Source organism: Stegostoma tigrinum, chromosome 15 (assembly GCF_030684315.1).
Source record: "Stegostoma tigrinum isolate sSteTig4 chromosome 15, sSteTig4.hap1, whole genome shotgun sequence".
Taxonomy (NCBI): Eukaryota; Metazoa; Chordata; class Chondrichthyes; order Orectolobiformes; family Stegostomatidae; genus Stegostoma; species Stegostoma tigrinum.
The window spans coordinates 9498783-9511190 of NC_081368.1; positions in this window are offsets into that span (position 1 = coordinate 9498783).

Genomic DNA, 12408 nt, shown 5'->3' on the forward strand with positions numbered 1-12408 from the left:
TCAGGGACCTATGCACGTGGACAACAAGATCTCTCTGCTCAGCCACACTACCAAGAATCCTACCATTACTCTGTATTCCTGTTACTCCTTCCAAATTCAATCACCTCACATTTTTCCCCATTGAACTCCATTTTCCACCTCTCAGCCCAGCACTGCAGATTATCTATGTCCCTCTGTAACCTGCAACATCCTTCTGCACTATCCACAACTCCACCGACTTTAGTGTCATCCGCAAATTCACTAACCCATCTTTCTACGGCCTCATCCAGGTCATTAATAAAAATGACAAACAGCAGTAGCCTCAAAACAGATCCTTGTGGTACACCACTAGTCACTGAATTCGAGGATGAACATTTCCCATCAACCACCACCCTCCGTCTTCTTACAGCTGGCCAATTTCTGATCCAAACTGCTGAAACACACTCAATCCCATGCCTCCGTGTTTTCTGCAATAGCCTACCATGGGGAACCTTATCAAACAATTTACTGAAATCCATATACACTACATCAACCGCTTAACCCTCATCCACGTGTTTGGTCACGTTCTTAAAGGACGCAATAAGTTTTATGAGGCACGACCTACCATTCACAATGCCGTGTTGACTGTCCTTAGGCAAATTATTCCTTTCTAGATTATTATAAATCCTCTCTCTTATAATCCTCTCCAACACTTTACCCATAACTGAGGTAAGGCTCACTTGTCTATAATTGCCAGGGTTGTACCTCCTCCCCTTCTTGAGCAAGGGGACAACATTCGCTATCCTCCAGTCTTCTAGCACTATTCTTGTAGGCAATGACAACGTAAAGATCAAAGGCTCTGCAATCGCCTCCCTAACCTCCCAGAGAATCCTGAGATAAATCCCATCTGGCCCAGGGGGCTTAGCAATTCTGGAAAAAGTGTGAAAATAGGTAACAACTCCTCCTTATGAACCTCAATCCCGTCTCGGGAGGGATAGCCTTTATCTCAGTATTCTCCTCGACAACATTGTTTTTTGTCAGTATTCACACAGGAAAAAGACAAAGATATTCATTTACCAACTCTCCTCTCTCTTCGGACTCCATGCACAACTTCCCACTACCGTCCACGACTGGCCCTAATCTTACTCTCGTCATTCTTATATTCCTGACATACCAGTAGAAAGTTTTAGGATTTTCCTTGATCCTACTTGCCAAAGACTTCTCATGACCCCTCCTGGCTCTTAGCTCTCTCTTTAGATCCTTCCTGGCTAACTTGTAACTCTCAAGCGCTCTAACAAAGCCTTCATGCCCCATCTTTACATACGCATCCTTCTTCTTAACAAGAGATTCAACTTCTTTATTCAACCACAGTTCCCTTGCTGGATCACTTCCTCCCTGCCTGACAGGTACATACTTATCAAGGACACAAAGATGCTGTTCCTTGAACAAGCTCCACATTTCAATTGTGCCCAGCCCCTGCAGTTTCCTCCCCCCCCCCCCATCCTGTGCATCCTAAATCTTGCCTAATTGCCTTTCCTCCAGCTATAACTCTTGCCATGCAGTATACACCTACCCCTTTCCATCGCTAAAGTAAACATAACTGAATTGTGGTCACTATCACCAAAGTGCTCACCTACCTCCAAATCTAACACCTGGCTCGGTTCATTACCCAGTACCAAATCCAGTGTGGCCTCGCCTCTTGTTGACCTGTGTCAGGAAACCCTCCTGCACACATTGGACAAAAACTGTCCCATCTAAAGTACTCAAACTATATCGTTTCTAGTCAATATTTGGAAAGTTAAGTCCACCATAACAGCTACCCTGTTACTTTCGCTCCTACCCAGAATCACCTTTGCAATCCTTTCCTCTACATACCTGGGACTATTCAGAGGCCTATAGAAAACTCCCAACAGGGTGACCTCTCCTTTCCTGTTTCTAACCTCAGCCCATACTACCTCAGTAGACGAGTCCTCAAACATCCTTTCTGCCAACGTAATATTGTCCTTGATTAACAATGCCACACCTTCCCCTTCTTTTACCACCTTCCCTGATCTTACTGAAACATCTAAATCCCAGAACCTGCAACAACCATTCCTGTCCCTGCTCTATCCAAGTCTCCGAAATGGCCACAACATTGAAGTCCCAGGTACCAACCCATGCTGCAAGTTCACCCACCTTATTCCGGATGCTCCTGGTGTTGAAGTAGATGCACTTCAAACCACCATCCTGCCTGTTGGTATACTCCTGCGACCTTGAAACCTTATTCGTTACCTCACCGCTCTCAATCTCCTGTACACTGGAGCTATAGTTCAGGTTCCCATCACCCATCATCAACATGCAATCCAGTCCACAGTTTACCTAGCCATTCCCACAAATGTAGGGGAGCTGCAGGTGATAATTTTTGTTTTCATTAGCCCTCTGGGCGCTGCCCCACCAACATGGATATATCTGCATCGAAGACTGACAAAGGAGACATAACTTCTCGTCAGCATCTTCATTTTGGAGACCCTTAGATAGTCCTGGTAGAGTTCAGCCAGTGTTACACAGCAACATTTGCCAGGGACAATCACTCTTACTCCCAATAACAATATGCTACCCTCTATAGTGAGCTGGTCACTTCGGGTCCAAAAAGGTTTCAATTCTAGTTGTGGCAGTCCTTTGGTTTCACCTATCAACACCACTTGTTTCAGCATTGATAGGACTAGATCCTTCGGAGTCAAAAGTCTGACATTGCCAGCTGTGACAGGAAGTGCATCCAGAAAAAGTAATGTAGATTCTTCCATTCGGGGTAGCCCTGGTGGCGTATCTGCTAATGGGAGGTGGCTCAATATACGTGCATTCATTACTGTCTCCTGGCTGGTGTTCTAGCATGTAATTATTAGCACTTCGTATTGCAGCCCACCACAGTTTCGCCTGAAGCTATAAAGGAGGACTGTGTCGGCCTCTTCAAGCAGATAAAGTTGGGGGTTTGTGGTCCATGATTATCAAAGTTTCATCCATAACGCATTGGCAGAACTTTGATGATTCCAAACAAGACTGCCTCTCCTTTTTATAGCGAGGTGGATCTAATATCTGCAATAGGCAAAGTCCTGGATGCATAAGCTACTGGGCATTCCTTTCCATTGGGTACCAATGAGATAATATCACCCCAAAACTGTATTGGGAGGCATCATATTTCAATAGCAGATCTTTCTTAGGATCACAGTGTCCCAGCACCTTAGAGCATGATCAGAGATAATGGGAACTGCAGATGCTGGAGAATCCAAGATAACAAGGTATGGAGCTGGATGAACACAGCAGACCAAGCAGCATCTGCCTCCCCCTCTCCCTATTTATTTCAGGATCCTCTCCCCATCCCCCTTTTCTGAAGGGTCTAGGCCCGAAACGTCAAAACCCCCACTATCCCAAAACCAGCCCAGCTCATCCCAGCCTGCCTAATCTGTTCTTCCTCTCACCTATCCCCTCCTCCCACCTCAAGCCACACCTCTATTTCTTACCTACTAACCTCAGCCCACCCCCTTGACCTGTCCATCCTCCCCAGACTGACCTATCCCTTCCCCACCTCCCCATCTTCAGTCTGCCTCTCCCTCTTTATTTCAGAGTCCTCTCCCCATCACCGCGCCGCCGTCCCCCACAACCCCCAACAGATGAAGGGGTCTTGGCCTGAAACGTCAAAAAGCTTTTGTGCTCCTGAGATGCTGCTTGGCCGGCTATGTTCATCCAGCTCCACACTTTGTTACCTTAGAGCATGATACCTGTTTCTTTACTTCACCAAAAGCTAGGGCCTGTCTACATGATCATTTCCAAGACTGGCCCTTTTTTTGAGCTAATGCGAAGGCAAGTTGCACGCTAGGTTATGTATGAACTTTCCATCATAATTAAACAGCCCTAGAAATGACCCAAGTGCTCCTGGACACACATGGGAGCCGAGGCACAACTGATTGCTCTTACTTATCTTCCAAAGGGTGTAACCTGGTCTTGTCAACTTGATAGCCCAAAGTGATCACCTGGGAGGGCCTTGAACACCCATTTTTCCCTGCTCAAGCATATGCCAGTCTTGGATAAATGCCTTAGGACCACAGAAAAGTTCTGAGTGTTCCTTATGAGTTTCTCCCCCCTGTTACTAGGATGTCATCTTGGTAACTGGTAACCTGGGGTAGACCTTCAATCATAGAATCCCCAAGTCCACACCAACTCTCCAAACACCAGCGCAAACGGACTCAACCTTCCATCCTATCTTTCTAACCTTGCCCTTCCCATGGCTAATCCACCTAAGCTACAGATCCCTGGACACCACAGTACAACTTAACACAGCCAATCCACCTAACTTGTACATCTTTGGACTGTTGGAGGAAACCGGAGCACCTGGCAGAAATGCACGCAGACACGGAGAACGTGCAAACTCCACACAGTTGCCCGACCATGTAAAATGTTCTTCATGATCTGCTGAAAAATTGACAACATTGTAAAATGGTGCAAGCCATTATGAGTAATAAATGTAGCATCTGGGAATCCTCTTCTGAGCGCAATCGGAAGAATGGCTCATGTCTAGCCTCATGAAGGATCCCCCCCCCGCCCTTGCATACAAATCTTCTATTAAAGGGACTGGGTATATTGTGCAGCTGCACAATATGGTTTGCCATTTACAATCCCTATAAAAAAGGTCAATTGACTTATCAGGCTTCATAATTGGTATGGCCAATGCTACCCACTCCACAAATTGATAATAAAAATGTGAGGCTGGATGAACACAGCAGGCCAAGCAGCATCTCAGGAGCACAAAAGCTGACGTTTCGGGCCTAGACCCTTCATCAGAGAGAGTCTCTCTGATGAAGGGTCTAGGCCCGAAACGTCAGCTTTTGTGCTCCTGAGATGCTGCTTGGCCTGCTGTGTTCATCCAGCCTCACATTTTATTATCTTGGAATTCTCCAGCATCTGCAGTTCCCATTATCTCTCACTCCACAAATTGGACTGGTTTGATGATTCTTTCATTTTCCAGCCTTGTGATTTCTGCTTGTAAGGCAAATGGCACTGGGTCACTTTGCAGAATTGAGGAATTGCTTCCTGGTCAATATGTAAGATAGTCCCTAGACCTTCCTGGAAGACTTCTGGGTATTTAATTAGGACTTCACTCAGGCAGCTTTTTTCTAGTTGGAAATTGCAGAGCCAATCTAGGAGAATCTCTCGCAACCAATTTAGTCTCATCAAGCTTGGGCCTGAGCTTTTCTGTCCAATCACCAGTAATGGAACCAGCTGCTTTTTATAAGTGATTGGAACAGAAGTTGTACCCATAATCACTAAAGGTTCCTGGTTATTGGTTCTTAACCAAACCAAGGTCTTACCCAAAGTTATGGGCAGGAATCCAGAACAAAATTTCATTAAAAACTAGTTCTGCAAGCACTGACATGGCCACACCAGCGTTGATCTCCATTAGCATCATATGACCACTTAACCAATTTTTATCTTGGGTAGTTCCAATTTGACATTGCTAAGCAATTTAGCTGTTCCAAATTAGATGTAGGTGAGCTTTGAAAGATATGAGTTCTCCTGAATACCCTCTTGGATCTCTTCTTATGAGTTATCTTATTCAATTCAGAAGGACACTTTGGCTGTCTCGAGTCCCCATACTAGCAACAACAATAATGGCTGCTGTCCTGAATCCTGAGGAAAATTCTAACTGTTTGGGCGAAGCTTGGCGTGGTTTTGGGGTTGTCATGGGCTGACCTAGAGTCTCTCTGATCAGGATATGTCCTGCAGGAGGTTATTCAATTGCTTGTTCTTAAGTGATGTTCCCCAAGTTCAGTCGAACAAGCAAGGGTATCCGCTTCTATTGGCACATCCTGAAACTCTCATGCTCCACTTGCTGCATTTTCCGATAATGAAGCCATTGAAAGCACTGTTTAAAGAGTCTGGTTGGGCTTCAGCATGTCGGTATTTTTGCAAAATTACATCATGATTCTGACATATCAGATGGTATCTAAGCATCTCATTAGGGGTTTAACCAAAGTCACATGCTTCTGCCAGTTGTCTTCACCTAGTCAAAAATTCTGATACAGATTCCCATAGTTCTCGAATTGCCAAGTAAAAGTGACAGCTCTCCGATTTAGAGAGGGCTTGTGTCATAATATTCCCTAACTATGTCCATCAATTCTTTAAAGATTTTTGTTGGGATAATTACTTTTTTTCCCCCTCATCCACCACAATGTTGTTTGTCCAGAAAAAAAATAACACATTTTCCACATTTTGGTCTCAGTCCTCAATGGCAAGATTGAATGAGTCAAGCCTCCCAAACAAAGGAATGATGCAAGATACGCTGCCCCACAACTCAAAGACGACTGTTGCAGTGAGTTTCTTCAGGATTGTGCTTTACTCTGGTTGCTACTGAAGTGACTCCTCGGAATTTAGGCTCCATCTCCAAGTCACCCTTCATTTACACATGAACTGTCCTGCCTCAGTCAGTGTTAGGTCCTAGAGTGTCAGCATCTGAGTCACTCACCTTTTTTTAAGGTCAGCTAGGACTCTGATTGGACCAGATTAACAGCTGTAACCAGGGAATGCATATTCTGTGATGTCCAGCTGACCGACTTTGCTAAAATCACGAAATAGTGGAACAAAGCTTCACGTATATAGGCAATGCTTAACTCTGAAAGGAAGGCACCATCTGTAAAACTGCAGGCCACTTCCAGAAGTGGTGCAGAAATGGGACAATTCCATAGCAGCAAAATTTCAAATACAGACTCATGCAAGGTTGATATGATGGAACCTCGTTCTTCAGAAAAAGATACCCTCATTTGACAAGTGATAATGGGAACTGCAGATGCTGGAGAATCCAAGATAACAAAGGGTGGAGCCGGATGAACACAGCAGGCAAATAGCATCTCAGGAGCACAAAAGCTGACGTTTCGGGCCTGGACCCTTCAAAGAGGGGAATGGGGAGAGAGGGGGAGGCGGACCAAAGATGGACAGAAAACAAGATAGGTAGAGAGGAGAGTATAGGTGGGGAGGTAGGGAGGGGATAGGTCAGGCCAGGGAAGATGGACAGGTCAAGGAGGCGGGATGAGGTGGTAGGTAGGAAATGGAGGTGCAGCTTGGAGGTGGAGGAAGGGATTGGAGAGAGGAAGAACAGGTTAGGGAAGCAGAGACAGACTGGGCTGGTTTTGGGATGCAGTGGTGGGCGGGGGTCGACAAGCTGGGCTGGTTTTGGGATGCAGTAGGGGAAGGGGAGATTCTGAGGCTTGTGAAGTTCACGTCGATACCATTGAGTTGCAGGGTTCCCAAGTGGAATGAGTTGCTGTTCCTGCAACCTTTGGGTGGCATCATTGTGGCACTGCAGGAGGCCCATGATGGACATGTCATCTAAAGAATGGGAGGGGGAGTTGAAATGGTTCGCGACTGGGAGGTGCAGTTGTTTGTTGTGAACTGAGCGGAGGTGTTCTGCAAAGCGGTCTCCAAGCCTCCGCTTGGTTTCCCCAATGTCGAGGTAGCCACGCCGGGTGCAATGGATACAATATACCACATTGGCAGATGTGCAGGTGAACTTTGTTTGATGTGGAAGGTCATCCTGGGGCCTGGGATGGGGGTGAGGGAGGAGGTGCGGGGGCAAGTGTAGCACTTCCTGCGGTTGCATGGGAAGGTGCCGGGTGTGGCGGGGTTGGAGGGGAGTGCGGAGCGAACAAGGGAGTCACGGAGAGAGTGGGAAACCAAGCGGAGGCTTGGGGACCGCTTTGCAGAACACCTCCGCTTGGTTCGCAACAAACAACTGCACCTCCCAGTCGCGAACCATTTCCACTCCCCCTCCCATTCCTCAGACAACATGTCCATCATGGGCCTCCTGCAGTGCCACAATGATGCCACCCGAAGGGTGCAGGAACAGCAACTCATATTCCGCTTGGGAACCCTGCAGCTCAATGGTATCAACGTGGGCTTCACAAGCTTCAAAATCTCCCCTTCCCCTACTGCATCCCAAAACCAGCCCAGTTTGCCCCCTCCCCCCACTGCATCCCAAAACCAGCCCAGTTCGTCCCCTCCCCCCACTGCATGCCAAAACCAGCCCAGTCTGTCTCTGCTCCCCTAACCTGTTCTTCCTCTCACTCATCCCTTCCTCCCACCTCAAGCCGCACCTCCATTTCCTACCTACCACCTCATCCCACCTCTTTGACCTGTCCATCTTCCCTGGACTGACCTATCCCCTCCCTACCTCCTCACCTATACTCTCCTCTCTACCTATCTTGTTTTCTGTCCATCTTCGGTCCGCCTCCCCCGCTCTCCTTATTTATTCCAGTTCCCCGTCCCCATCCCTGTCTGATGAAGGGTCTAGGCCCGAAACATCAGCATTTGTGTTCCTGAGATGCAGCTTGGCCTGCTGTGTTCATCCAGCTCCACACTTTGTGCCTTCATTGGAAAAGATACCCAAGGCATTCTTGGAGATACTGGTGATCTGGCCAATCTGAACGTTACAGAACTTTGGTATGTCACTGGACATCCTGTTAATTTTTTCTTGCAACAATCCTATCAAATTGAATACCACCACTGAAAAAAGCAGCAGTTAGAACCAACCCGCGGTGAGACTACATGCTCCAGGTGGAATAGCTCCCAGGAAAAGTGGTATGCTACAAATAACACTATGACACTGTATTACAGAATGGGATGAATGTTTACATAATGGGATGAATGTTTACATAATTTGCAATCAACACTTTTCACTTTTGAGCAAGTCTTAAAATCCTTTAGCTAGCTAGTTGGTTCTAAGAGAATGACAGATTCAGAAACAAAATGTTGTCAAACAACTGGTCAAAGTGCAAATGATAAACAATTTCATTGTGTTTCTGAAACTCAAATCAGCAAATTCAAGAAGAAGGTATTTCAAATGATTGCAGCGGCTGGTAAAAGCAAATTTTTCACACTGTTGTCAAAAAAAGATTACACAGAATTTACAGAACTGGTAGAAATGGTTTTGTTTCCTATGATTACTGAAAATTTTCAAGCCACAACTATCACCACACTACTGAAGTACGTGTTTGCGCCGGAGAGGCCGCAGAGGAGATTAACTGGGATGTCAGCTGGAATGAAAGTTCTCAAGCTGAAGAGAAAGTGGATGGGCTGGATTTGTTTTCCTTGAGCAGAGGAGGCAGGAGGGGATGGTAGGGGCATTTGATTACTAATACAAAATTATGAGAGGCATAGCTACAGGAGGTTGTGAGAATCTTTTCTCCACAGCAAATGTCTAAAACCAAACAGCACAAGTTTAACATGAGGAATAAATAATTTGGAGGAGGTCCGAGAAAATGTTTTTAACCCAGATGGTGGTAGAAATCTGAAATGTGCTACTTGAGGGGCTGGTGGAGATATGTATTCTCAATGTGTAAGAGCATTTAAAATGCCAGGACACTAAGGCATGGATCAGGTAAATGGGGTTAGTGTATTTTGTTTTTGTTGGTTAGCACAGATATGGTGGGCAGAATGGCTTGTTTCCAAGCTATATGGTTACGACTCTAACAGAGCTTGCAACATGAAGCATGAGTATCAATCCTTCTAAACACGGACGTAAATACATCAGTGAAAAAGCCAAAAAAGCATACTTTTATTTCTGCAGAGATTCACTGAGGAAAAGAGAACATTTCTGGCTAATAATGGTTAGCTGTTGAAGGCAAAGTTTGGAATGTTCGGATGGCTATTGATCTCATTTTCTGCCACATGTAGATTGATGTCACAAAATATAGGTTGTTGTCTCCTGAGCAAACTGCAGACTGTTCAGTATTGAGAAGCTTTGAAATGGGTCTTTAAGAGTACAATGAATCAGTGTGCACACTAAATTCACAGCAAGTGGTTTTACATAGAAAAAAAAGAGCACGGCAGGGAGCACTTTCTCTTTGGAGATGCTGGTCATCAAGCCCTCTAAAACAACATCCAAATCAGAAACAACATGACAATCATAAAACCAGGCAGGAAGCCTTCAATAAATGAGCAGTTATCACAAGAAATCTAATTTCCATGAAACATCTAAGTTAAAAAACCAAAAGTCCTTTCATTGAGGTCATAAAGAAAAAAAACAGGTATTGCTACAAGAGGTGAAATAATTTTTCTTCCCCTCCCCAATAGTGTTTCAAACTGAAGTCCACAAATAATTGTGAAGTATTAAGCCTTAATACACCTCAGCCTTTGACATGCTCCAACGAAGTTTAATGTAATCTCATTACAGAATTCTTCATCATTTAATTCCTTTATTTAGTCACAGAATGAGGGTGTTGCTGGCTCGGCAGCATTTATTGCCCATTACATCCTTAAGTACCTAGAGAGCAACTAAGAGTCAACCACATTGCTGTGGGTCTGGAGTCACATATAGGCCAGATCAGGTAAAGTTGGCAGTTTCCTTCACTAAAAAGGATATTCGTGAACTAAATGGGATTTTTCCCCCCCAAACAAATCAACAATGGATTCATGGTCATCATTAGACTTTTAATTAGGCTCGGAATTCAAAATTCCACTATCTGCCATGGCAGGATTAAAAAAAGTGGGTCTCGGAATTCACAGTCCATCGATAATATCAACTGTCCATCAACTCCCACCTTGCAATGTTCCAGTCTCACCACGGAGTTCAAGAATCTCAGATTACAGCCTCTGCTTCCAGCTTGACAGCAGTTTTAGGTGATATAGTTTCTTCCCATTTACACTGATTTTCTTCTAAAAAAAGATCAAATTATACATTTTGCACTCAGCTTATAAGTGGATTATGCTCTACACTGGAGCTAAGGAAATATCTGCTTGCAGGCCCAAACAACGCAGTAGGAACACTAAGACCGAAACAAGTATTTTATAAAAAACATAAAATTTTTTTTAACTGTCGTAATAATCAGGATGGCATGGTACCTCAGTGGTTAGCACTGCTGCCTCTCAGCACCAGGAATCCATGTTCACTTCCAGCTGCAGATGACTGTGCAAACTGCACATAAACATTCTCCCTGTGTCTGCAAGGGGTTCCTCTGGGTGAACATCCCATCATCCAAAAGGTGAGCAGATTTGGTGGATGGACTATGGGAAATGCAGCAGTTTGCAGGGTGATTGGGTAGGGAGTGGGATGATCTTTGAACGGTTGGTATTGTCTTGATGGGCCAAGTGGCCTGCTTCCAGAGTGTGGAGATCCTATGATAATAGAGTTTGCTGATGACAGCAAGTTAAGTGGAATAGCAAGGGATACAGATAGTAACAGAAACTGGAGAAGTTTTGGGAAAAAATTTGGTTCTTGGCACTAAGTGAAAGGAAGTGTGAGGAAGGAGATAGACCAGCACATTACCTAGAACAGTCATTCTTAACCAACATGCTGCAACAAAGTGGGAATTGCATCAGGAAATTTTAGGAAAGAGTGCCACTTTACCGAGCATCAAGAATGCATCTGTCCTTCTAATTTGCACTACAGCCTTGACGTCTACTAGTGAAGGCAGTAACTGTTAACAGCACACTCCACTAGCAACGGCGCATGTGCAAGCCTCTGGAGCCAGACATGCGTAGATTTCTGAAACCAGGCAGAGTATGAGCAAAGTGGCTTTGTTGTGGAATTGTTTGTCTCACTAAAGTATACCTTGACACTGAAAAGATTGGCAAGTACTGACCAGGCATTATATAAAATATTCATCAGAGATCAGGCCATTTGGGTCAATTGTTGCGCTGAAACACTTGAAGTGGATTTGACAACACTGCTTATTCCAACTGCCTACGGGACCTGGGTGTGGAGGTGAGCTGCTTCCAGAGTAGGCAGGATGAAAGGGGACAATAATAGGGTTCTAGAACATAGAGCATTACAGCACAGTACAGGCCCTTCGGCCCTCGATGTTGTGCCGATCTGTCATACCGATCTCAAGCCCATCTAACCCACACTATTCCATGTACGTCAATATGCTTGTCAAATGACGACTTAAATGTACCTAAAGTTAGCGAATCTACTACCGTTGCAGGCAAAGTGTTCCGTTCTGTAAGTGTATCAGATACTAATATGGTTTCATTGATGCTTTCAAATCCCATGGTTAATCATTAACATGCATTGTTTCCTTGGTAATCTCTTGCCTTTCGAAACTCTAAGAGTATCCAGAAAGAACTGCAGTGCATAGAAATTTAAAGGCAAGCTTTGCGTTCAGGCTTTCCAATGATTTCTTCCAAAATATATACTCCAACATGGACAACGACCAGCATGCCTTTTGTCACCTTCAACAAAGTCTTCCACCCTCTTCGCTTTTAGGACTATGCTAAACAAGGTAGATAGCTTACAATCTTTCCATACACACAGAGGTGTTCAATCCATGAGACCTCCAGACAGAACTGAGTGAAAAACCCAGGGAGGTAGGACAAACACAGACCCAGTTGATTTGCAAAAGAAGAAAAAGGCACATTAGGAAAAGTATGAGGATCCAGACTGTACTGCCCGAGAATGTCATATAAGCAGATTTAATCATGGCTTTC